The 26,447-nt window shown below is 42.9% G+C and overlaps 1 protein-coding gene across 1 annotated transcript in view; it reads right to left on the bottom strand.

The window, feature by feature from the left end:
• Positions 1-26,447, bottom strand: part of LOC105814782 (phospholipid-transporting ATPase IB) — a 478,735-nt gene that overhangs the window by 10,959 nt on the left and 441,329 nt on the right. The gene's annotated exons all lie outside the window — the stretch shown is intronic.

Raw genomic sequence — 26,447 nt, forward strand, 5'->3', positions numbered from 1 at the left:
AAAATATCTTAGAAATCCGTTTTAAACAAAACAGCATGGTACTAGCATAAAAACAGCCAGAGTCATCAACCAATGTAATAGGATAGAAGACCCAGAAATAAACCCATGCATTTACATTATTTCCAACAAAGGTACTAAGAACACATAATGGGGAAGGGAGAGTCTCCTCAATAAATGGTGCTGGAAAAACTGGATCCTTATCTCACACCATATACAAAAATAATTCAAAATGAATAAAACACTTAAATATAAGAATTAAAACTATAAAGCTACTAGAAGAAAACATAGGGGAAAAGTTTCATGTCTTTGGTCTGGGCAATAATTTTTTGAATAGGAAACCAAAAGTATAGGCAACAAAACCAAAAATAGACAAATGGGATAGCAACAAACTAAAAAGCTCTACACAGCAAAGAGAACAATCTACAGAGTGAAGAGACAACCCACAGAGTGGGAGAAAATATTTGCAAACCATACAACTGATAAGGGGTTCATATCCAAAATATATAAGTGGCTTAACTCAATAGCAAGAAAACAAATAACCAGATTAAAAAATGAGCAAAGGGCCTGAGCAGACATTTCTCAAAAGAAAATAGGCAAATGGACAAGTATATGAAAAAAGTGCTCAAATCACTAAACAGAGAAATGCAAATTCAAACCGCAATGAGATTACCTCACACCTGTTAGAATGGCTGTTCTCAAAAAAATGAAACCTAACAAATGTTAGCAAAGGTGCAGAGAAAAGGAAACCCTTGTACACTGCTGATGGGAGTATACATTAGTACAGCCACTAAGGAAAACAATATGGAGGTTCTTAAAAAAATTAAAACTAGAACTATTAATACTGTGTGACTCAGTAATCCCACTTCTGTGTATGTAATCCAAAGGAATTGAAATCAATATATTGAAGGCATATCTGCACTTCCATGTTCCTTGTAGCATTATTCACAATAGCCAAGATATGGAATCAACCCAGGTGCCCATCAGTGAAAGAACAGACAAAGAAAATGTACATACACATACATAAAATGGAATACTCTTTAGCTTAAAAATGAAGGGCATCCTGTCATTTGCTACAACATGGATGAACCTGGAGGACAATATGTTAAGTGAAATAAGCCAGGCACAGAAAGATAAACATCACATCATCTCACTTACATGTGGAATCTAAAAAATCTGAACTCATAGAAGTAAGAAAATAGAATGATGGTTACTAGAGGCTAGGGGTGGTGGGGTAGGGAAGGAATGGGGAGATGTTGGTAGAAGGATATGAAGCTTCAGTTAGACAAGAGGAATAAGTTTTGAGATCTATTGCACAGAAGGTTGGCTATAGTTAAAAACAATGCATTATAGATTTCAAAATAACAGTATATTTCAAATGCCTCGCCACAAAAAATAAGTAGGTGAGGTGATGGATATGTCAGTTAGCTCAATTCAATAATTTCATATGGTAGACATATATCAAAACATCACTTTGTATTCCAGAAATGTATACAATTATGATTTGTCATGTAAAATAATATTAATAAAAGACATAAATATAAGAACTTAAAAACATAAATTTGAGAGTAAAATATAGGGGTAAATGTTTATGACGTTAGATTTGGCAATGGTTTCTTAGCACCCAAAGCACAAATAACAAGAGAAAAAAATAGGTAAATTGGACTTCATTAAGTTAAAAACTTTTGTGTATTGAAGGATATTACCAAGGAAGTGAAAAGATAACCACAAAACAGAAGAAAATAGTCATATCTAATAAGGGCCTAGTATATAGAATATATAAATAACACTTAACAGTTTAACAGGAAAAAGACAAAGAACCCAATTAAAGAATGGGCAAAGGACTTGAGTAGACATTTATCCAAAGCAGATACATAATAGCCAACAAGCATATAAAAAGATATTCAACATCATTAGTCATTAGGGAAATGCAAATCAAAATTACAATGAGATACCACTTAACATCTACTAGGATGGCTATAAAAAACCAAAACAACTCAGAAAATGACAAATGTTTGAGAGGATGTGGAGAAATTGGAACTTTTGCACATTACTTGGTGGGACATAAAATGGTCCACTGTTCCCCAATAAGTTAAACATGGAATTACCATATCACCCAGCAATTACTAGGAATATATCCAGATGAATTGAAAATGGATTCAAACAAATACTTTTACAACAATATCCACAGCAGCATTATTCACAAGAGTCAAAAGTGGAAACAACTCAGATGTCCATCAACTGATGAAGGTACCGACAAATGTGGTATAGCCATACAATGGAATATTATTCAGCATATAAAGGGATTCAGTGATACATGCTACAAAAGGGATAAACATTATGCTAAGTGAAAGAAGCCCAATCTCAAAGGCCATGTATTGTATGATTATATGAAATGTCTAAAATAGGCAAATACATAAAAATGGAAAGCAGATTAGTGGTTGTCAGGGGATGTAGGGCAGGGGGAGGGGAAGGGGGATGAGGTGTGACTGCTTAAAGCATATGGGGTTCCCTTTTGGAGAGATGAAAATGTTCTGAAATTAGATAGTTATGATGGTTGTACAACATTGTGAATGTACTAAATGCCACTTAATTGTATTCTTTAAATGGTAAATTTTATGCTATGTAAATTTTACATTTTTTTTTAAAAAGAAAATATAATTAAAAAACACAAAAAGGGGGAACAGGTCCCAAATCAAAGTCAGTTCTCTCCCATCACCTGAACTGTTGGCAACAATGCCCTTTTCACAGTTTATTTCTCCAGCAGTGGCTGGATGTTGGCATTAAATCACCCTCTTTGCTTTTATTGTTCTATACTGGCTTAAGCAGGTATGCTTGCTGGGATCTGCTGATATGAAAGGTTTATGTGGACATAAAAAATTCACCAGAGGTAAGTCAGTCTTGGTGCCTCCTAGATAATGATGGTGAAACCCAATTACATACAAGTCCTTACAAACAGGTTCTTTTTAGAAGCTGACAAATCCTAGAGGAGGTGTTATGTTCCTGTCTCAACAAATGATCAGTCTTAGGAGAGAGTGCAGACCTGAGAAGGATTATCTTGGGGAAAAATAAACTCTTGTGTCCACATTTCTGTTGGGAAGCTATTCCTGAAAAATCACGTGTATACAACTGCCAAAGAACAGGAGCAAAGAGTACACAGAAAATAATTGCAAATCTGATTTTTAGATACTGTCAATAGTTACAGCTCATAGGAATCACAGCTGACACTATAAGAAAGCCAAAAACAAGTAAGTATTTTTAGAAACTTATTTTTAAATTAGCTGCTGGGCAGATCTCAGAACATAGATGTGACAGATCCCTTAAGAAAAAAATTAGTCCAAAGTTTCCTTTCCTTCATGAGAGGCCAAACATCTACCAATCTACCAGGCTGTTGAAATTCTAACCTGTTTCATTACAGAATGATATTTCATAGCCTCAACTGGTAACTTATTTTACTCATTATAATTTGAACATTAGGAAATGGGAACCTTTTGGGCTCAAGTGTATTCCAGACCTACGTTGGTCTTTGTAGTATCAAAAACCTTACCTCAGTTAAACACACTTATGGAACAGGGGAAAATAACAAGAATAAAACAAAAACAAAATAGGTTTTCCAGCCTCAGATTCCAACAAGAGAAGAGTTATATCTATTTTATATACCCTAAAGCCAGGAACCCTTCAGAAATTCTATTCTATTAGATTACCATCTAAATGATTCTTCTTTCCACTTTCTGCCAATCCATATGCATTGCATTTTTTAAAATCTTTACAGAACATTCTACCCCTCAAACCACTGAATATATGTTTTTCTCATCTCCTCATGGGAAATTCTCTAAGACTGACCATATCCTAGGCCACAAAACATGTCTCAACAAATTTAAAAGAATAGAAATTATAACATGCATCTTCTTAGACCACAGTGGAATAAAATTAGAAATCAACAGAAACTCTCATTTCTACACAAAGACAATGAAACTAAACAACCTTCTGCTGAACAATTATTGGGTTAAGGAGTAAATTAAGATGGGAATCAAAAGATTCTTTGAACTAAATGATAAAGGAGACCCAAGTTATCAAAATCTGTGAAACAAAGCTAAAGCAGTCCTGAGAGGAAAGTTTATATCCATAAATGCCTACATCCAAAAGACAGAAAGATCACAAATCAACAATCTAATGAATTGTCTCAAAGAACTGGAAAAGGATCAGCAAACCAACTCCAAACCTAGCAGAAGGAAAGAAATAACCAAGATCAGAGCAGAACTAAATGAAATTGATAACAAATAAAACTATACATCAGATTAATAAAACAAAAAGATGGTTCTTTGAAAAAACAAACAAAATTGACATGCCTCTTGCTAAATTAACAAGAAGCAGAAAAGAAAGGACTCTAATAAGCTCAATCATCAATGAAAAAGGAGAAATCACAACTGATACCATGGAAGTACAAAATGTCATCTATGAATACTATAAAAATTTCTACGCACATAAACTGGAAAATGTGGAGGAAATGGACAAATTCTAAAAAACACATAGCCTCCCTAGGCTCAATCAGGAAGAAAAAGAATTCCTGAACAGACCAATATCAAGTACTGAAATTGAAGTGGCAATTAAAAAAACCTTCCTAAAAAAAGTCCTGGACCAGATGGTTTCACACCTGAATTTTACCAGACCTACATAGAAGAACTGGTACCTATGCAGAAATTATTCCACAACATCGAGAAGGAAGGAATCCTCCCCAACACGTTTTATGAAGCTAACAGCATCCTAATACCAAAACCAGGAAAGGATGCAACAAAAAAAGAAAACTACAGACCAATTATCCCTTATGAATATAGATGCAAAAATTCTCAACAAAATCCTAGCAAATCGAATTTAGGTGCTTATCAAAAAAAACAATCCATCATGACCAAGTGGGCTTCACCCCCGAGATGCAGGGATGGTTCAGCATATGCAAATCTGTAAATGTAATTCACCACATAAATAGAAATAAAAACAAATACCATATGATCCTCTCAATAGATACATAAAAAGCATTCAAGAAAATTCAGCACCCTTTTATGATAAGAATACTTAACAAAATAGGTATAGATGGGACTTACCCAAAAATGATAAAAGCCATATATGACAAACCCACAGCCAACATCATACTCAAAGGGGAAAAATTGAAAGCATTCCTGCTTAAAACTGAAACCAGACAAGGTTGCCCTCTATCATCACTTCTATTCAACGTAGGGGTGGAAGTCCTAGCCAGAGCAATCAGACAAAAGAAGGAAATCAAGGGCATCCAAATAGGGCCAGAAGATTTCAAACTATTGCTCTTTGCTGATGATATGATCTTATATCTAGAAAACCCCAAAGATTCTGCCATGAGACTGGTGAAATTGGTAAACAAATTCAGCAAAGTCTTGGGTTACAAAATCAATGTACAGAAATCAGTAGCATTCCTATACACCAACAACAGTTAAACTAAGAACCAAATCAAAGACTCAATACCCTTTGCAATAGCAACAAAGAAAATAAAATACCTAGGAATATATTTAACTAAGGAGGTGAAAGACCTCTACAGGGAGAACTGTGAAACACTGAGGAAGGAAACAGCAGAGGACATAAACATGTGGAAAACCATACCATGCTCACTGGTTGGCAGAATCAACATTGTTAAAATATCTATACTACCCAAAGTGATCTATAAATTCAATGCAGTCCCGATTAAAATACCAGTATCATTTTTGGCATATCTAGAAAAAATAATTCTACGCTTCATATGGAACCAGAGAAGACCCCGTGTAGCAAAAGAAATCTTAAGCAAAAAGCACAAATTGGGAAGCATCAATTTACCAGACTTCAAGCTATACTACAAGACTATAGTAACTAAAACAGCATGGTACTGGCACGTGAACAGAGACATAGACCAATGGAACAGAAATGAGAACCCAGATATAAAACCATCCTCATATAGCCATCTAATCTTTGACAAAGCAGACAGAAACATACACCAGGGAAAAGAATCTCTATTCAATAAATGGTGCTGGGAAAATTGGATAGCCACATGTGGAAGACTGAAACAGGATCCACACCTCTCACCTCTCACAAAAATCAACTCACAGTGGATAACAGACTTAAACCTAAGGCATGAAACTATAAAAGAAAATGCTAGAAAAACTCTTATAGACATTGGCCTAAACAAAGAATTTATGATGAAGACCCCAAGGGCAATCACAGAAATAACAAAAATAAATAAATGGGACCTTATCAAATGAAAAAGCTTCTGCACAGCCAAGGAAACTATCATGAGAGCAAACAGCCAACATACAGAATGGGAGAAAATATTTGCATGCTACACATCTGATAAAGGGCTGTTAACCAGAATCTATATAGAACTCAGGAAAATCAGCAAGAAAAAATCAAACAACCCCATTAAAAAGTGAGCAAAGGACATGAACAGACATTTTTCAAAAGAAGACAGACTAATGGCCAATAAACATATGAAAAAATGCTCAATGTCACTAATCATCAGAGAAATGCAAATCAAAACCACAATGAGATATCATCTAACACCAGTGAGAATGGCTTTTATCAGCTATCCCTTTCTAAGCAGTGCTAAGAAAGGCTATATCGCCGAGCTTTGTTTAAGGGGGTGGGTGACTCCCTCCTGTGTCTCCTGCAGGCGCACTACCCCAGGGGAGGCTGTCCAACCCAGGCAGAGCCGTTCTGACCTCATTAGCTGAGCAGGCAAAAGAGAAGTAGAATGACAGCCTCGGCACATATGGAAACCATTACCTCATTCCACGACGTGCAATGAGGTAGAGAGGCTCCTCTCAAAGAAGGCTAGCTCCGTGGTCCTGTTGGTGAGCCTATGAAAAGGTCAGGTTGGAGTCACGGGGCTGCTAGGAACAGATGAATTAGCAGGGCACCTGGCTGACCCAGGGAGGCCCCAGGCAAAATGCTGTGTGGTGGGCTGAAAAGGCCCGGGTGACCACGTGAGGAATAGTTCAGACTCCGTGCATTTACAAATAGGGGAATTTGGGGAAAGGACAAAACAAAACACCACAGTGGTAAAGCACTGTGTTAATGACAAAGATGCAGTTTTATAAGCAGAAAGCTGTTAATATTCTCCATCCACAGATAGGACCATGCCATTTATCTGCTCAAAATCATACAATACATGCAAAGACCCTGGCTTCCTCTCAACCACAATTTCCTGCTATGCTGCCGGTCTCTCATTTTGCTCCGGCCACATGGCCTTCCCTGCAGTTCCTGGAGTACTCTAAATGTTTTCCCACCTGAAAGTCTTCACAGTTGCTTTTTCTCTGCCTGGGATGTACTTCCTATGGACACAGCTCTCTCCCTTGGCTCACTCAGACAAGCTTGCTATAAAACCTTCCCTTGGCTAGGTGCAGTGGCTCACACCTATAATCCCAGCACTTTGGGAAACTGAGGCAGGAGGATCGCTTGAGATCAGGAGTTTAAGACCAGCCTGCGCAAAACAGCGAGAAAATTAGCCAGGCATGGTGGCCCATGCCTGTAGTCCCAGCTACTTGGGAGGCTGAGGCAGGAGGATCACTTGAGACCAGGAATTTCAGGTTGCAGTGAGCTATGATCAGGCCACTGCACTTAGCCTGGGTAACAGAGCAAGACTTTGTCTCAAAAAACAAAACAAACAAAAAAACCCTCCCCTCTTTATTACCCTCTATACCCATGCCCAGCTTTGTTTTTCTATATCATACTTTTCACTAGTTCATGTTTATTGTCTGTGTTCTCCACTCGAATGTAAGTTCTGTGAGGGTAGGCACCAAAAATAATGCCTGGTACCTAGCGGATAGTCAAGAACTACTTGTTGAGGGACTGAAGGAATGAAGAGATGAAGGAGTAAATGCAACCTGGGCTCACATACAAAAGCAAAGACAACGATGGAAATATGCAAGGCCACGGGCCCGTTGTCTTCCTCCTGCCAGCACATCCTTGGAGCCATCCCAAGACTCCACTCCTTCCTAGAAGGGGAAGGGAGGAGCTGGCCTGCCGACCTTCTAGGACCTGGTCTAAGGAATTTTCTTTTTAAAAAGGAGAACGTCCAGGGCCACAGGACGACCACGTCAACATCCTGACTTTGCCAAAGAAGAGTAGAAACTTCTCAGACCATAATGTACTGAGAGTTGTTCTAATTTCCTGTTCAGTGGAAACCATAATTTTAGCCAAAGTTCACCATTCCATGATGTATGAGAACAATAGCTCATTTAAGGGACAAGTGTACGGAAGTAATGAAGGAGGAAAGAAAGGGAGAACGGGAAAGGTATTTATTAAAAGGCAAAGATAGGTAATCTTTAAGGTGTTTGATGGTCACAGATAATAAATGCAGGAGAGAAATAGCACAAGGTGCTAGGAAGAAGCAAAGGGACATGTCAGCAGAGCATTAAGAAGCAGTTTTGAACAAGGAAGCTTCCATGCCGGAATATAATTTCCCAAGGCTGGTAACTTTATCAGGTAAAACACTGAAAATTAAACGTGACTTGACAAGCACCTAATATGTAAAGGTAAAGACATGGGGTAGGAACTTAATGGTATTTTTCATTCAGTTAGGTTCTTTGAATATGAACTTGTGCTTATATTAAAAATAAAACAAATTTGCTTATTGGAGATTAAGAAGATTTGGATCACGTTTGAAACCACTGACATCTCTCTCATGACTGTTACGCTCTTTTAAAATAGCAAACTTTATAGGCTCATTACGCTGCAAGTGAATTGCAAAAATAATAATAATAACTTTCCCCATACTGTCTCTCCTCTTCTCCCAGCCCCTCCTTCAATGCAGATAAGGTCTGGGCAGTAAACATCCAACTTAACAAATTCAAATAAGCATCCAAACAAACAGAATAATTCAAAGCTGGCTGTAAGGACCCCCTGATTGAATTGTTGAAGTAATTAAAGAAAGATGAGCTTCACCACCGATTAACCTCCTAAACACTAATTAAAGATAATGAGGGTTCAAGGTGCTTGGCACAGCCTGACCTCCATGTCCTGCCAGAGTTCACAAACAGGCTGACAGCCGGTGCAAAACTCGCAAAGAGGAAAAGAATAAAGTGGATGCAGGTGCCTGCTTCATGCTGTCTCCCTGGGAAAACACACTGCCCAATCAGTGGAGAATACAATACACTCTCTCCGTTAGAATTGCACGTAGAACATTTTGTAGATCTCAGCTTAGGGTACTTGTTTATAGGACTTCAGACTATGGGTGAATCACTCAAAGTTCAGCCCAGCCCATGGAAAGAGCCAGAGGACTTTGAGAAATTGCTTTTAAAACTATAACTCTTTATTCAAGTTCTTGAGCAGCTTAAAGTCCTTTCTGGAATACGGCGGGCTGTGGGTAAATAAGCCGTCACGAAGGGGCGGAGGCATTTGTGATCCTGAGCACTGCAGCAAACGTTTGGCAGCATGTTCCTATCATCCTTCCCCCACCTCATCCCCCGCGGACGGAGGTGGCGTTAGCAATTAAGTCCTGGGTGGATGCAGAAAAAGCCACGGAAAAAGTAATTTGTGTGCATCTGAACTCCCCCACCTTTTGCAGTGAATGTAACCTAACCGAGATGCAGCTCGGGACCCAGACTTTGCCACGTCATAATTACGGCACTGAAGGCTGGAGGCTGAGCTGGAGGAGTAAGAAAGCTGCCACCCCTACCCCCGAGAGTCAGGCCTTTTACCAGCTCCCCGCGCAGGTGCAGGCACCCAGCGTCCTCACACTCACAGCAAAGGAGCCACCTGACCCTCGCAGTCCTGCAGGACTGGGCGTGACCAGCGCCACCTGAAGCTCAAGCGCGCACCCACGCTCAGGCAGAGCGGGACACGCGAGGGTTTCAGCTGGGCCCTTCTCAGAACCAACCTGTGACAGGTCTCCGTTAGTTGGCTGAGTGGCTTTGTCATTGGGGCTAAAATGTCATTTTAGTAACCCCATAAGGATACTTATGACTTTGTTTCTTGTGGCTAAGAAGTTGGGCTAAATATCTGAAAACTACTCTTTAAAAAAGTCTGCGTCACCGGCGGTATCCAGCCGAAGGGGAAAGTGAATAGTGGGTTTTCAAGTCAGCAACGCGAAGAGAGCAAGTGTGCAGCCATTGTTCAAGGGGGTCGCACCTGGGGAAAGTTCTAAGTGGAACGAGCAGGACCCAAGCCACAGCTGCCTTTTTTCTTTTCAGTCGTGTTACTGTTGAGATTTAAGGTAAACGGAAAGGGAAACTAGCATTCAGTGAGCCGGCGCCGTGTCCAGATCAAGAACCGTGCCTGCGGTCTCGGCTGCAGCGGGCGAAGAAACAGCACCCCGGCTCCACATGGCTGGTGGTTATGGGTGGTCTTGGCAACATCTCCAATTCTTTCTGGGCCTCATGTTTCCAAAAGAGGCTTCAAGGTGGCGACGGGGAGTGAGGCGATGGCACTCTGGCTTTGCCAGTGTCTTTCCTCGTTGCTTTTAATGCAGGGTTTACTTAAACCTGATCAGCACGTGGATAGACAATGCCAACGGGCTCCTCAGAGGTCAAGACCCTTGCCTTCCTCCAGGCAGAACGGCTGCTAAACCTACCCAGCATCTCTGGAAAACCATTTCTTTTAAAATTTCAAAATAAGATGCCCGTGTGCATCGTTGCTTGTTCGTATTTTCCAGTTGGGAGGAGAGTTCTACAGAAGAGGCTCACCTGGGCCCACAATGGGAGCCTGCCCCCTGCGTCACCTTACTCTTGGTACCTTGTGGCCTGTGGAAAGATTCATGGCAGCGGAGGAGAGGATGGTGTTTGAAAGACGTGGTAGAAGATAACAGCACACGAGGCACAGCAGAGGGAAACCATGTTTCTTTCCCCTTCCTTTCTCAATGGGGAAAAAGAAAACCTTTGGGTTATACATTTTTTAAGGAATGAGCTGAATGTTTAAAATTAATTGTTCATATATTATTACTTGGCCTCTCTGTAGATCACCCATAAAAGTTATAAAAAAATAAGAACTTAAAACCACAATTTATCTCCTGTGTCTGATCACTGTACTTCCTGAAGGGACGAACCACATAGGAGGATGCTGAAACCCAGGAATCAGGTGTCTCTCTGCCTCTGGGAAGCAATGTTATTTTTCTAAGATAAAGAATGACCCTCATACACTATTGGTGGGAATGTAAAATGGTGCAGCCATTATGTAAAATAGTATGGAGGGTCCTCGAAACATTAAAAATAGAACTGCCGTATGAGGAAGCAATCCCAGTACCGGGTATGTACCCGAAGTAGATGACACCAGTATATCGAGGAGACATCTGCACTGCCCTGTGCACTGCAGCATCATTCGCAACAGTCAAGACACGGAATCAACCTGAGTGTCCATCAGTGGGTAAAGAAAATGCGGTACCTACACAACAAAATACTATTTAGCCATAAAAAGGGGGAAATCCTGCCATTTGTGACAAGGTAGAAGAACCTGAAGGACATTCTGTTAAGTGAAATAAGCCAGGCACAGAAAGACAAATACTGCCTGATCTGACGTATGTGAAGTCTATAAAAGGTTGAACTCAGAAAGTAGAAGGGTGGTTACCACCAGGGGTCAAGGTGTGGGAGAAGTTGGCCAAAGGGTACAAACTTTCAGTTATGAGTAAGTCCTGGAGATCTTTTTTTTTTCAATTTTTTTTAACAGACATTTTAAGATGAATGGGCAGTGCTGGAGATCTAACGCACAGCATGGTGACTACAGCTAACAACAATGTATTATACACTTGAAGTTTGCTAAAAGAGATCTTAAGCATTCTCAACACACAAACAAGGAGGTTCCTTAGCTTTTACCTTTTTGTAAACTGTAGATACGTTTATTAGCTTGATTGTGGTAATCATTTCACAATGTATTAATATGTGTATATTAAAACATCACATTGTGCAACTTGAATACATACAATTTTTATTGATCAATTATACCTAAATGAAGCTAAAAATAAAGAGTGACAGTCCTCAATAGGTTAGTGACTCTCCTCAAAATCTAATGCAAAATTAACACATAGGGAGATAGTGCACAGCTTTTCAGATTCCCGGAGGCCTGGAGTAGACATGTTAACGTTCTCCCCAACATTCACTGCTTCTCTTTCCCAGCAAAGAGCTCTCAGTCAGGGAGACACCCCCACCCCACTCTCCTAATGGATGGGCTTTGGTAATCTCAGTCCAGACCAATCCGCCACGGCATTTCCCTGACTATAGGAATTGGCTCAAGATGGTCCTGTCAAGGAAAACAGGAACTTCTATTAACCGCTTGTCAGGGCAAATGCCCCTCTCCACCGGTGAACAAGGATTTTCACAGTCCCCATCACTTGAGGCAGCCTCCCTATGACCATGACAGGGGCCAGGGGACAGACTCAGTGTAATATAAAGCATTGGGGGCAAAATGAGAAGACAGAAGGAGACCAGTGGGTCTTTGATAACATTCTGGCTGGGGATGCATGAACCAGGACTGTCCTCCCGTGCGACGTTCAAATTAAACAAGCCAAGCACTTCTCCCACCCTGAGGGTCGGTTTGATTTGGGGTTTCTGTTATTTGCAACTGAAAGCATCCTCTACTGACACAAAAGTTCTTGTTCCAAAATAATTAAAAACCACTGGCCTAAAGGTAGACTTTAAGGAACCCAGAGTATATGCTCAGGCGAGAGAGCAGGCAGAGGAGAGTGAATTGAAAGGATACGACGTGGAAGAAAGATGGAACTCAGCTATTTATCCTTGGCTTTCTGACCTGAGACACATCCAGTAGTCACGTTTTAATGTGCACTTTTTGGATGTAATTCCTAATAGTAATCTTAGTTTTACTCTCTTTTCCATTCTTGTAACCAGCAGACCTTATTTCTACTAAATAAACAGCTCCTTTTTGGTCCTGTATGATAAATAACGTTCTCTGCCATAAACTCTAGGGCAGGAGGGTACTTTAGGGTCAGCCCAAGGAGGCCTCATTCTAAATTTGCACATTTGGTTGCTTGGTGCTTATGTGCAAGGCAGTAGCTAACCTAAAATTTTTCTTTTCTCTCAAAACGGCATGAGGTCACCATAAGGAAACCTTTCTGTCATGTATATTGTTCTAGAGTGGAGGAGGGGGTGACTTTCAGACACTTTCAGATGAAATATGCACATCCTAGCACAACCTGCACGGCAGAGAGGAATTCTGGTGACATGTCACTTTGTTTTTGCAGAGACCTTGAAGCAGAGGCCAAGTAGCCCATGTTGATATTCTCTACTTGTGAGGTCTCATCCCACAGCTAGTTCTTGTAAGTGAGGGTTTTGGTGGCTTACGGAATAAAGCTCCAGCTTCATCACCGGTCATGTGATTTGGCCTTTACCTACTTATCCAGCCTCACCTCTTACCACATGTATGGAGTCTCAGCCCCATCATACTAAGCTTTTCTTCATTCTCAGATAACTCTCTACATCTACTGACTCATTCTCGGCAGCCAGAGTCCTCTTCCCCTGCTTCCCTACCTGGTAAGAGATCTGATTTGCCCTGGGTTCTCTGGGAAGTCTCTCCATCACTTTGTTAAAACACTTTTGCATTGCGTTTCCATTCTCCATCTGCTCACCTGCCCTCATTACCTTACTCTCATTTCTCCACCACCCGGCTGCATCTCTGGCAACTCGGAAGGGTTTGATACGTCCTCTTGCCTGCACTGGCCTCACCGCAAAGGATGACAACACTGACATCTTTAACAACCACAAGAGAGGAACCAGGTGTGGAAGATTCTCAGAAGCTCTACTTTTGTCCAAGCTGAGCCCTGAAGATGAGGGAGAAAACTCACCAAGGTTCTATAAGGGAAATCATCTACGAGTAGGACACAGTTCTTGACAACAGGATATGCCCAGTTACACGCATTTCTTAAAAATCATAATGCTCCTTGCGCAGCAGGTGTTTTGTGCGAACATTGTGTAAGGATTAGGATGCAAATGGATAATGGTTTACAGAAGGCAAAATAATTAAGGGAGTATTATGTCCTATGCTGTTCCCAGCTAGGTGGACAAAATTTTGGGAAAAAAATTATAAATTTCACCACTAACTTCATTTTCAGGTTTTTCTTCTGCTGCTGTTACTTCATTTTCTTTCGTTGTTCTTGTTAATGGTAAAAATAAATGAGAAACACGGCTGAATATATATGTCAGTTGTTAGAAATGTGAAAATATTTTCTGCTGATGCTAACATGAAAGTAGCACAGAAAATTAAATGGACCCACAGAAGGTTCGTCCCGGAGCCGATACATTGCTAATGATGTCATAAATTGGACTTGCTCCAACAAAGCTATAAAAGAACAAAAGTCAGAAAACCCAAAACCTACACGTGGTATAAACTGCTGTGCTCAAGAAACAAATGCAAAGAGTAAAGCAGGGACACAAACTATGAAGTAAACTTGATGGAATGATGTGGTTATGTCCTTTGAGAATATTACCTAAAAAAGAAGAAGAAAAAGTTGCCCCATATGCAACAGCAGGAACCAGGATGTAAAGTACACAGATGAGGATGTCTGCTGGCCTAATGGAGTAATTCCCCGAAGATCCTCAAGAAATTGATATATCTGGAATCAGACGCTGCACTTCGTCTGTAGACATTCCTTGCAAAGCAGCACGGACACAAATCAATTGTTTTTGAGGTCACAAGTGAATTGTCATTTCCAAATACTAAAGAAACTAAAAACCTTGAGGCGCAGCAGAAATGTTATCTTCAGCTGGCTGCATTGCGACCGCATGGTTTATGGGGCCAAGAAGCGGAGGCCGAAAGGTAGCAGAAATGTGTGGCTGCGCCATGACTCTGGGTTGTCAAATAAAAAGCTCATTTGGATTTTATTTTGAAATGTCATTGTGTCTCAAATGCTCCAGTACACATAATATCTTTAGATGTCTAATCACAGAATACGACCAATTTGTCCAGCCACATGGCAGTGGGCTTGCAGACAGCCCAGCCTGGCCGGCTCTTTGCTTTCGAGTGCTTTGCTTCCGTCATCTTCCGCAGCATGTCAAAGGCACTGTGCGCGAATTGGGAACGTGTAAAAGGGCTTTGTCTCCGGTCTGTGACAACTTGGACAATTCTTCACTTTTCAGTAGATTTGTGAGGATGTTGAAAAGCTGATGGCTGAGACAATGAGCCCAAGTTCCACATGACAAAGGTGTTTTCAGCGGGTTCCTGTCCTTGGTCCTTTCTTAAAAAGCAAATGCTTTCTGAATAGGTGGGATATAACGAGGAGGGAGGACACAAGGTCTGGGGGACAGATCAATGCTTTCATAAACAAAACAACCTTCGTTCCAGAAATACCTTGACTATCTAAAGTTTCTTCCATCTAAAATGTTTGACTATTTCTGATGAACTGGCAAAGAGAAATACATGGGTGAATTTAGAAATTTTGATTCCACTAGGACTATAAAGTTATATTTATCAGTAAATTCAATGAGCACATGTAAAGTCTTATCTAAATTATACCTTTTAATTTAAATACCAAGATTATAAATTATTCATTTTGTGTTCTTAAACTAAATGTATAATATCAAAATAATTAAATGTGTTTTACTCTCTCTAACATGTATATTCTGACCAAAGACTTCAAATTTTTTGAGAAATGTATGCATCTGGATTTTGAGAGTAAATTGAAATATAAAGCTAATACATGCTGTTAGGGTTACAACACCATTTACTATTCTTTCAACCACCAGTTTTTAAATTGCATTTTGCACACATCGAATATTTCCTAAAAATTATTTAACTAAAATAAGGACATAAATGTTTCATATAATACTCATAAAATCTTAATGTATTGAAAACCACAAAAGTCTTCAAGTTAACTTGCTTCTGTAAGGGTCTCAGATTAAAGGTACTTATTTTTGAATTTGCAAATAGGTCACTGATTAGAAAGGTTGTAATTCTATATAGCTATTTTTCAAATAAGCATTCTCATGAATCCATTCATATAAAATAATACTGGCTATTAGCCTATTTTGCTCAAAGTGCATTACCTGATCTATGTTCCTGTCTGCATAAGTCAGTCGTAAAACAAGAGAACAATTATCACATGATGCTATTTCAGAGAGTTTTAGTGTTTGCACAAACTGTTGGTTGCTTCTTTATGTGACTTGTACATTTATGATAAGAATTTCATAATTTAAGTAACAGTTACACTACATATAATCAAGAACAAAAATGAGAAATAGTCTGAGGTTACAAGGTAAACTGTGAAAACACTTAAAATTGGCAACTAGTCTTTACACATCAAGGCTTTTCTCAATATAACCCAAAAGAAAACAGGGGCAACTTAGATAGATGATTAAGACTGTCTTCCCTAACACTAACTTCAAATTTTTATCATTTTGAAAAATCACCTCACTCTACCACTAATTGACTTTAAAACAAATAAATGTCTTAATTTGAACATGTATAATAAATTCATACGAATATTGTTTATATGTTTATACATAGTACTGAGATTTTACTCAATCTTTTTTTTTTTTTTTAGAGATGGGGTCTTGCTATGTTGCCCAGACTGAAGTGCTGAAGTATGATGGCATGATCATAGATCATTGTGACCTCAAACTCCTGGGCTCAAGCAATCCTCCTGCTTCGGCCTCCCGAGTAGCAGGGATTATAGACCGATGTCATCAAACCCGACTTGAGATTTTATTTAATCTTTTTATTTGAGAATGGGATTCCATGGCTTTAAAATGGTATGGTAATCAAAAATTCTAAAAAATTGGGTCATGCATGTCCTCTGCTTAAACCCTTCCCAAGGGAATGTTTCCTGGTGGCTGAAGTCTAGACGCTCTATCCTTGTTCACAAAGGCCTGCATGATGTGGCCACTGCTGCCTCTTAGGTGACTTTGTCCTGTACTTTCTCACTTTCTAGGCGCTGGTCACACCAAGCATGTTCCCCGTGGGGCCTTCCCACCACCTCTTTCTGCTGCCTGGAAAGCTCCTTCCCCAGATCTTCCCTTGGTTGGCTGCCTGTTTTATTTAGGACTCAGTTTAATTGTTGTCAGGCCTCAGAAAACACTACGCCAGAGTACTCTGAACTGAAAGGGATTGGAAGGACCTCAGAAGCAAGAAGGTCACTCTGATCTACCCCTCCTTTCAGTGGGAAGTGTGGTTATAAAGGAATTCGCTGACCTACCTTGCCTGAAAGTAGATCACAAGACCCTCCTTCCAAAGGGGTCCTGCCCCACCCTCAGCAGGAGGGGGTGCCACACAGACAGGCCTTACTGAGTACTCCAGAGTCGATGAATTACCATTAGGACGTACCCCCTCCTTGTCCAATCACATTTCCATACGACTGCCCATTCTTCTTCGGACCAAAGCATAAAAACGCAGTTTTCCCGGGGTCTCTGGGTCTTCAATTCTGAAGGCTCCCATGTCACGCAAAACTTTGATAAGTTTGTTATGCTTCTTATCAATCTGTTCCTTGTCGTAGAGGAGTCAGCTGTGAGCCTTGCAATTGGTGAGGAAAAGACCTTACTTTTTTCTTCCCCTACGGTGTCATCTGAGGTGGCTTCCCTGACCACCCCGCCCAGTCACACACTCAGCTTCGTTTTCCTCCTAACGGTCACCACTTCTGCTCCTGTTCCATGTCCTTACCCACCGGCAGGCGAGCTCTAACGCAGTGGGAACCGTCTCTCTTGTTCTAGGCCACAGCCTGGCCTGGCACTTCCTCCGTTTTCAATAAATGTCTGCTGCAGGGATGAATAAATGACTCACTCCGTATTAGGCCAATCACTGGTTCTATTTGCTATGAAGCCAACATGTTTACTCATTAGTAACTGTGAATCCCCAATTACCACCACCTAAGGGGCCTTGAGCCAATCCTAATTGCCGGAGAAAGAGAATAAACACTGAATAATCATATTATCACTGCCCTATTAGAAAGGGAAGACTTAACCGAGAGTCACTGAATAGCTCACAGCCCAGGCTCTATGAAAACAGTCACTCCTGCGTCCTGGTCTGCAGAAGGATGTACTCGCAGGTACGCTAGCATGAGACCCAGCCTAGGTTTTTGTGAGACCCAAGAAGAGTTTTTTCCTGCTCCTATTAATAGACAAATTTCTGCAAAAGTCCACTAAATCTATTGCTACACACAGTAGCAATGCCACAATGCTGCCACAATGACCATCTCCTGGTGATAATGTTTACATATTCTCCAAGTTCTTCCCAATTACAAAGTCAATGATATCATTCACCCGTGACCAAACTGGGCCTTGCCTGGTTTTCCAAGCGCCAGCTCTACAGACAGAACTACTGCACCTTATAACAAAGCCTACGCCTGGGACCTGGGCACACGTGCTCTGTGCTGTGCTGTGTGCAAAAGCAGCCATCAGATGTAAATGAAAAATTTCCAACATTTCTCCTGAAGTTTCTTTCTTTCTCTGACAATCCAATGCGTCCAAGGGATTCAGTAATTCTTTCAAATGCAGTATAAAATCACGTCACCCCTGCACTCCCGGGTGCCAGACAGTCTACACTTCCTTCCTCAGGCTCTCTGAGGATTTAGGGAGAGGCACGTTGAGAAGCAAACAGTAGAATCTGGTTATTCCGGGTTACATCTAAATTGGAGCTCACTTTCGGAATGGCTGTACCTGGTCACCTCTTTTCAGCTGTCTGGAATGTTTTACTCTCAGAGGTCTGTCGCAGTTGGAGGCAGGGAAGAAAAGGGGTCAAAGGGAAAAGCAAACAACCCACTGATAATGAAGTAGAAAAGCGATTAGCGAAGATCTTCTAAGAACCTCTTGAAGAACTAATCCCTGCCTGGAATGTGTAATATCACTATGCAAACTGTATGACCTACACGACAAAAGAAAAAATTTTGTGTTGTGTTTTTGCAAATCTGCTTTCAAATGTTTCTACTGTTGCTCAAGTGGGTTAAATAAAACCATCCTTCCAAAAAAACAAAAACCGAAAAAAAAAAGTACAAAAGTACGTCAAGTGTTAATATTTCATTACTACTTTAAAAGGGACGCGACAAGCCGTCAGCACTCGTTAAGCTTGGTGCTGACATTAAACTCATTAGTGAAAATGATTCTTGAGAAAAAGTCCTGTTGGCAAATAAGGGAAGTTGACACGAAACTAAATTGTCATAATTTAAAAAATGAACGCCCTCCAGCCATTCTGGAAATACAGTGCGCGGCTGTGTTCCCGGCAAACCAGGGACTGACACTGGTCCTCCGTCCACGCTCACCTCCTCACGTCACGAGGAACCGGCTGACCCTCCCCGCCCCACTCTCTCTCCAAGCATTTCCTACAGATGGGCCGGTGGGCTCAGCTCAGCTGGATCAGATTCCTAACCCAGCGAAGGCACCACTGCAAAGGCGAGCAGAAGTCTTTCTCTTGCTTTATCATAAACGACAGCCAGTATTTACAAAAAATTTTTAAAAAATTATTAAACATCAGTCAGTAACAACAACAAAAGGCTCTTGGGATTTAACGGCCTTAAAATAACAGAGAATCAATTACTTTTAGTTGACACAGGCAGCTTAGGCATGAACTAAATGCTAACGAGGTGCTTTACTCCCTGAAGACTTTATTTTCCTCCTCCTCCCCTGCCCTGCCCAGGATGCAAACAGCCCCCAGAAACTCCACCTGGGTAATCCGGTCAGCCCCTGCCCTTTCCTGCACCATTCACGCCCTTTGTTCCCCGAATGCCTTTCCTCACCTGTCCGGCATTTGTCAGCCAGCCTTGCCTGGGAGTGTTGTTGACTCTCCAGTTGTTCTCCCAAGAACTTGCCTGTTGTCTAAAACTAAAATGTTTGCTGGCTTTAGGTCTCGCCCACAGTTCTTCCCTCCCCGAGATTACAGCCTCTAATGAATTTCTTTCACAGAACACAGCAGGCTCCATGAAGGTGATTCTGGATGCAACTGTTTTCCTCCACAAGACTTCCCTTTTCTGAACCGAATCCAAACAGTGAACAACTTTCACGCACTCTTCTGCCTTCATTTTCCCTGAACGTGTCTGATGGTTTGGCTTCTGCATTCCTTAGGGGGAGGGTGGGATTTTTCTGCTTGGTTCGTGTTCTTCCAACATGGAGGGGTCTAAAAGGCAACAACATGCAACCACTATTCCCTAGTTTTCTTGGAATTTTGCACGGGGCTTTACCAAACCGGCAGGCTTTGGCCCCTTTCGCCACACCCCGCTGGCAGGTGGGCATCCCTCCTGGTCTCCGTGGGGCTCTGCAGCTTTCCAGGCACTCTGACAAAGACGAAACTGCAAATGGAAGCATATGGGTGACTCTCGACATCTTGGCTTGGTGGAGTTAGAAGGTGTGGGTTTGCCTCTCTCTTTAATTGGGTGACACTGGGCAGAGGTGATGCCACCTCTCCGAGGCTTAGTTCCCTCTTCTGCACATGAGGAAACTTTCGTTTGCAGCACGTAGCGATCAGTTTAGGATAAAAATAAAGTGGGGCACAGTGTCTATTAATTCCACGGCATCGAAAGCAAGGAAGGCGGAACTGCTCCAGAGTAGGAGAGACTTGAGAAAAAAGGAAACCAAACGTTATGTGCAGACCTTGCCTAGGTCCTCATTCAAACCAACCAACCCTAAAAAGGCAGGGTCAAGGCAATCCGGAAAGTCCATTTATGGACGGGATATTCGATTAACTGTAAGGGATTGTTAATTCATGAGATGTGATCATGGGCACTGGAGTTACAATATTTCTATTTAATAAATAAACAAGCATACTATGTATCATAATAGACGTTATAATGTCTAATGGAATATTTGGAGAGGCGGCCTGAAGTATGTGTATCTGTTGTGATATCTAGGGTTTGCTTTAGATGATTTAGCAAAGACAGAATGGGGCAAAAAGGACTAGATGAAGCAATTGTGGGAACATCCTGGGGACCGTTAGATCTGGGCAGTGAGGACCTACCTGAGTTCGCTGTGCCAATCTCTCTGCTACTATATATGTTTGAACATTTTAATAATGAAAAGAAAACTTTAAAAATGAATGTGTTCAGGGAAACTCAGGCTGACATCACGGGGGAAGTCAGTGACATGAGAAAGTGTTTGTCCCCAGGGCTGCAAGTTCCTCCAGGATGAGGGCTGTCCCACTGTCCACGGGGCTCGGCCCAGTGCCCAGGACGCAGCGCCAACACCACTGTATAAAACCAGTCAACAGAGAAGGGCCAAGGGCAGCATCGAACACAGAAGAGCACGGTATGAGGAGGGAGGGGAGGCGGAGGCTGAGGTTCCTACGGACATGTTGCGTGGCCTGGTCTACGCCGGGCTCAGCGGGTGGGGGGCGACCATCAGAGGCTGCGAGCAGCGAAGGTGGCCTGGTGAGGCTGTGCTTCAGCTGCAGGGAAGGGGGAGTGAAGAGGGACACGCACCACAGCAGGGCACCGGGAGAATGGCCGCGTAGGACAGAAGCAGCTGGCCTCAGGGACAGGACACTGGGAAGACGGTGAGACCTTGGCACCCAGGGACGCGAAGACAGAGCGAATCTGCGGTGTGGGAGCAATTCGTCGAGACAGAGGGGATGGTGCAGGAAGGGCTGGTTCTGAGGAGGAGCTGCCCGTGTGGACGCCCAGTGGCAGGCCAGCAGGAGAGCCCGGAGAGGAGGGGACAGCCTGGGCTGGGTACACCCCCTTCTTTGCAAAGGGGAGCTCCTCGAAGCGGTACTCCAAAGGCTGACTTGGGAAACCACCGGGATTTTGAACTCACTAGACCCCCGCCCGACACCCCCAAACCCAAACTCACCGCTGTCCAGCCCACACCACTCTGATGTGCCTGGGGTTCAGCCGGATTTTGGCTTTTTACCCTAGACCAGGGGGCGTACCCTGATGACGCAAACCAGGCAGGCTGCTGTGTTCGCATCTTCTCCAAGTTAAAACATTAGATGTTAAAAATGGCCAGTAAAATTTAATTGTGATTCAGCTTTTAAGTTAGGGGATGAGATGGATGTTAACGCTTTCTGAACATCTACACATGCTACAGATTTAATATGTATTATTCGTTTAAACCTCAAAACAAATGCACGCTGAGAAAATGACAGTTCAGAGAAGTTAATAACCTGGCCGAGGTCACACAGCCAAGCCGCAGCCAGCGCAGGCCCGTCTGTCTGCACGGTGTGTGCTCGTTCCTCTGCTACATGACACAGCCGTGGAAAAAAACGCAGCTGGAATAAAATAAACCTTAACCAGGCATTGGCAGCAGACCTGTGCCACCTGGCCTGGAGAGGTTTGCTGAGATGATGCCATAATTTCCTATCCTTTTGGCTAATAAAAACCTAATAGATATTTTGGGAGAAAAGTGTGGGAGGAAAGCGAAGCGACGGCAGAGACACGAAAAGCCAACGGCCAATACTGCGAGAAAAACTATTTTTCCCGAAATGACACAAAGTCAATGCTGGAGGAGTACCGCGCAGAAAAGCCGCGTAGCTCGGATTTCAGTCTCGCACAGAGTCTCGTCCACCTCGGCGGCTGCACCGGCTTTGACTCGGAGGTGTGAGGATACCGAAGAGCTTTTAAAACATTACTTGAAAGATCAAAGGATTTCTGTTTAAAGATCAAAGCATGAGGGGTGTTTCGGAATCTACTGCTCACTGGAAATGGATTGGGGAGTTTTTTTTTGTTTCTTTAATGTACTTGGCTTTAGAAGGCGCACAAGGAGAGCGCTGCCCGGAGTGGAGGGACGGTCTTGGGTTTGTTTGAAAACCGTGCTGCTGTGTTGCAGCCTCTGCCCCTGGCTTTCAGCAGATAGCACTCCGCGGATCGCAGATCCCCAGCTGAGGTGCGGACCAGAGTCTGACTGTTTGGAATCAGCCCTGATGAGACGGAAGCCGGGACGGCACCAGGCCGCAGCCTGGCAGAGTGACTCAGGTTTCCCTCCCGAATTCCCTGGCGCGATGGGCTGTCTCGATTACTCTGTGCGCGCCTCAGCGCCGGTCACAGAGCCACGCATCAGTGTTCACGGGAACACGACACCGAAGGGAGGCCAGGCCATCGCCCGCCAGTCACACGGCGACCTGGCCCGAAGGCACAGAGGGAGCTACGCTGGGGGAAGGCACTTAAGTGAAAGGGAATCCACCGCCCGCCCGCCCGCCCGGTGAAGGCAGAGGCAGCAACCAGGACTGCTTGACCTTGAAACGGGAGAAAATGAGAAAATCGCCCGGCCGGCCCCGCCCATCCCAGCACCCGTGATGAACAGAGAGAGACAGTCCACGACAAGGGTGTCCTTGCTGTGTATCAGACTACACAGAACTTGGAAACTCCACGTTTTCAACAAACATACTCACTTTTTTTCTTCCTTGCCATAATACCTAAAACATTACAGGACACCCGCTCACCTCACACCAAGGAAGAAAAAAAAAATTAAGGGGAAAAATGTCTGTCATCGTACATGACATTTTAGGCATTTGTTTGTATTATAGCTGTAAAGGTAAGTGGACACAGGTAGATTTTCTTCCACTAGCAAAAAGAAACCCGTGTGACTCACACTTTAGAAATAAAGAGGGGAAAATATTACCAAAACATGGGGAAAAAAGGAATTTTCTTCCATTTAGCGTCTCATATTTTAGACGCGCGCTAACCGTATGCGTGGCAGACTAGCCGGCACAGGGGACAGCAGGCCACCCTGCTTCCTGGCGGGGAACAGGCACGCGGCGGGGAAGGCGTTCCGACCGACCCAAACAGTAGCGAGTGTCTCGTGCCGACGAGGTGCACAAACAACTCCTGGAGAAAAGCACTCCTTCAACAAGGGCAAACTAAAATCAAGACAAACATTTTCATTAGTTACCTAAAGCCTTGTCTTACTTCACTCTACTTTCCGGATATCGAATCCTCTGATCTCACCTTTCCTTGTTATCAACTCCACAGGTTAATTTCGGCAGACGAGGTTTATTAACGCAAAAGTACAGAAGCACGTCAATGAAAATTTAATGTTTAACAGAATCATGTTTGGGACTAGACAAGTTCAATAACATGCGAGGGTAAAGTATTTTATTGAATGAATAAGAGAAATACAGGGAAACTTAGAATCTCTAGCTACCATTTCAAAATTGTAATTGTAAATTTGGCACAGAGGGTTTTTAAGAACAACACATGACGATTTTTTGTTCTCTTTTTCTATGACTACATTCCTAAGAAAAAGTGCTGGAATATTTGCCAGTACCTTGGACCTACGTTTTATGACTCGGCGGAATGTCCTTTGAGGGGCCCTCAGGAGTGCGGCAGACCCGAGCCCCCTGAGTCAGGGATGCCGAGGGTCGCGGGTGCCGGGGCTTGGCTGGCACGGGAGGGCAGGAAGGGCTGTGGGCAGTCGGGAGCGCCCGCTCCGGGCCTCTGCACCTTTGCATGGGTCTCTCCGTCCATGATTCTACGTTAGCTCTATCGTTAAGCACTGAGATGAATTGCCCTCTCCCTAGAGGCTCCATGACAGCGGTGACTGTCAGCATCTCTCTGGGCATCTCTCTGTGGCCACTTTCAGCAGGAGCCAACACACTAGCACCAGCCTGCCAGCCCGTCTGACGCTGCAGGGCCACCTTCCTGCCTCACGGCCACCTCACTGGACCTAGGTGTTTTCAACCAGTCGGTCCACAAACACTTACAGAGCTTCCGCTATGTGCCAGGCTGACAGCTAGAGAGATACACAAGTAAACTGAGACATCGGACAGGAGTGAGGAAGAAGGAATTGGAAGGTGCGAGAAGAGACAAAAATACTCAGGAGGCTCAAGGAGGGGTCTACACAATCTTCAGAAGGAGGAACCCAGCCGAAGAAGTCTCCACCCTCCACCCCTCCTGGACAGCAGAGTACACAGGAATCTAAGCAGGTGTGAAGGAAGCAAACAAAGGTGGTAAGAGAACAATTGTGAGCAGCTCTCAGGAGGCCAAGCAGGACAGCAGGACAGCGTGGTCTCTCTGCAGAGAGCAGCAGCCACCATTATCTAGTTTGCAGATGGACCACCCAGAGAATCTGGGAGCAATTAGGAGGGAGAAAAACAAGGGGGGTGGTGTTGCCGAGAAGGATTAGTAGCGCAGAGCCCCCAAACTGTCTTCTGGCTAGGAGTCCCAAAGTGTCACAAGACACTGGGACTAGAAGAAACTACAATGAAATTTACAAAGGGACCAGAAAACGGATTTTTAAATGTAGAAGGCAGGAAAGCACATTTAAACTCTAGTTATTTTTTTGGTATCTATCTGAACATTTAAAAGTGAATTTTAAACAGGATAAGTGAATTTGTAAAATTATGTTCTTTTTATCAACAAAAAGCAATGACTGCTTGTGCTGTCTTTCAAGGCTGACAGCCCACGACTTCTGTCAACACCACGATTCTCCAGCCAAACCGCAGCCTAGCGCTGACCTCTGCATTCCCTCCGCGGGTCAGGCAGCATGCTGCCTCGTACACGTACACGCTATTCCATAAGCTCTAATCCCTCCCAGGGGTATTAGCCACCTTCTAGGACAGAGGAAGAGGCTCGTTACATGAAATATCCTGCATGAGGTCGCACAGGCAGAATTCTCCAGATGACCACCAAATGCATGTGGCCCTCCAAGCAGAGTGGGGTGGGCTTCCTGTGTACCACCTGATCTCTGCCCAAAATGCACTCTCGTTAGTTCTGTCCATTCAAGTCCGTCACATCCTCAGAGTGCTGCTGTCCGTCTGTCCCCAACACGAAGCCCTTCCTGATCATTCAGGCCAGATGACCTCCTGGGCCACCGCCTCTTCTAAATGTCCTTCTTACCGACCCCATGTTCAGGGCTGTTTTCAGAAGCTCACAGGCCAGAACGAGACCCTGTCCCACGTTAGAACAAGTTAGAGTGCGTTCTCATACCACGGCACACGCAATTTTTCCTGTAAGATGTTTGAAAGGAATTTTAGAATTTTGCTCTGAAATTCTCATTTTGCTGAGAGATAACATCAGCTCGCTCAGCAAACACTGTGTCTATATTTGAGAATTCTTGAAATATAGGAGAGCCTGTAAGCTCTTTCTAAATAGGATAAAACTTATGGGGCTTAGGAAGCTTACCAGTTAGTAAGACTGATATGCCTTTTATAGAATTTTAAACATTTATTAATTTGAATTTGCAGGGGTTTCCCACTCCCCGATTTCTGGAGCCTATGAATATGTTTTTTTCAAGTCTCAAAGAATGTCGTAGGTCCTTGAAAACTCAGTAGGTGCTGAGCTCTGTGCCGCAACAGAACAGCCCCGCGCGCACCGCGGCCAGGTGCCGCCTCGGTACGCACAGACCTAACGTAAACCCCGCCTCCCGCGCCCACGAAGTCACAGTTTTAAGCTCACTGAAGACAGCTATTTTTGTCTTGTTGACTAATGATTTTTCTGCAGTGACTAGCAGGGCTACTGTACAATGAATGCTTAATAAACTCACTAAAACAAGTAACTCATCAATAAGCACAAAATCCACAACTTCAATCCCTTTCCTAAAATATCTATTTGAAATTATACTTTGAAAGCCTCTCAAAATGCTTGGATTCTCTTTCTGTAAAAA

This window comes from Propithecus coquereli, unplaced genomic scaffold (genome assembly GCF_000956105.1).
Source record: "Propithecus coquereli isolate 6110/MARCELLA unplaced genomic scaffold, Pcoq_1.0 Scaffold306, whole genome shotgun sequence".
Classification (NCBI taxonomy): Eukaryota; Metazoa; Chordata; class Mammalia; order Primates; family Indriidae; genus Propithecus; species Propithecus coquereli.